This window comes from Myotis brandtii, unplaced genomic scaffold (genome assembly GCF_000412655.1).
Source record: "Myotis brandtii unplaced genomic scaffold, ASM41265v1 scaffold952, whole genome shotgun sequence".
Lineage (NCBI taxonomy): Eukaryota > Metazoa > Chordata > Mammalia > Chiroptera > Vespertilionidae > Myotis > Myotis brandtii.
In genome coordinates this window covers 1,136,569-1,138,014 of record NW_005371930.1, presented here as the reverse complement: position 1 = coordinate 1,138,014, position 1,446 = coordinate 1,136,569, and the positions used below count along the sequence as shown (strand labels likewise).

Genomic DNA, 1,446 nt, shown 5'->3' with positions numbered 1-1,446 from the left:
TGCGAAGGTGAGGCCTGGGCCAGGCGGCCCGTGGGGACTGACGCACGTCCGTGTCCCCAGCATGCGTGGGAGGACAGGTTCGCGGGGGAAGCGCCTGTGGAAAGGTTGCTGTCAGAGGTGCTGTGCGAGTTTCCCTGCGTCCGGAGGCCACGCACCAGCCCGCCCAGCCGCCCCCTGGGCTACCGGGCAGATGCAGGGAGAATGTGGGGTCGGCGTGTGGGGTCGGAGCCACCGAGCCACCAGTTGTTCACGTGACTGTGGGGAGTGGCCACCTCGCCTGCCTTGGTGGCCTCATGGGGGAAGTGGGTGGATGCGCCAAAGAGAAACAAAAGCTGGTCAGATTTTACGTGGACTCTGGCAGGAGAGAGACCTTGGTGTTCGCTGCTCTCAGCTCCACCAAAACCAAAGGGGAGCTTTAAATGCTGGGTGTGTGGTGTTTTAGGGGGGCCGGGGCCCTCGTCCTCAGAGGACCAGTGGAGGCTGCATGCTGAGGGCTCGGGTCTCTGAGTGCGCGGGGGTGGGGTGGGGGAGGTTGGACAGGCTCCTGGTGCCGAGAGCCTGGCTTCTCAGGTGGCACTGGCCCCGATGGGTGGAGACGAGGTGGTCAGTGTGTCCAGCGCAGGGTCTGGACATGCTGGGCCTCAGCACAGGTCTCGCCTTCTGTGGGGCCAGGCTCTGAGGTCAGCAGAGAGGGAGACCTGTGACAGCCCTGACGATCCCCCACGTTGCCTGTCAGGCCCTGTTCTGCGCGGGGCAGTGCCCGGGCCGGGGTGCAGCCGAGTGCAGGCGCGGAGGCCCCAGGTCCCGGAATAAGAGGAAGTGGTCAGTGAGGTCCGCCTGCCAGGCTGCGCTCCAGCGCACGCCATTCTCAGACCGGAGGCCGACGGTGCGATGTGCTCCTGGCGCCCGCGCTTCCCCCGAGATCCCGGGATTTGTCCCCAAGAACCAGACCCAACTGGTGTCTATTCGCAAGGAACCAGCTTCCCACTGGGGTCCTTCGGGCCTGGGTTTAAATCCCTGCTCTGCCCTGTTTGTGGCCTCGAAGGAGTCACTCGGCATTCCTAGGCCTCGGTGTTCTCGTCCATGCAATGGGGGTGTTAGGGCCCACCGTGGAGGGGTCGTGAGGATGAGACGAGACGAAGCAGATGACAAGCTATCACACGGCTGGTGTGAATGGCGACGGCTTGCATCATCGTTATTATCGATCAAGGCTTGTGCCGTCCCTGGTCCCCCTCAGTGACTGGAAAGTAGACACTCATATCTGTGTCAGTGGGCGATATTGTGGACACAAAACCAGGGCCCAGCCAACCTGGCGTGTTATTCCACTAGGCCTTTACAAAGCGCCTCCAAAGTGTGTAGTTAGAACATGGTTCCCGCCTTCAGGGCATCTCTCTAGGATGTGACTGACGGAGCCACGCTGGGCAGAGGCAGGTGGGCGGGTGCAGC

General features: G+C 62.9%; 1 protein-coding gene across 1 annotated transcript in view; it reads left to right on the top strand.

Annotated features, from left to right (window-relative positions):
• Nucleotides 1–1,446, top strand: part of FBLN1 (fibulin 1) — an 89,542-nt gene that overhangs the window by 32,247 nt on the left and 55,849 nt on the right. The gene's annotated exons all lie outside the window — the stretch shown is intronic.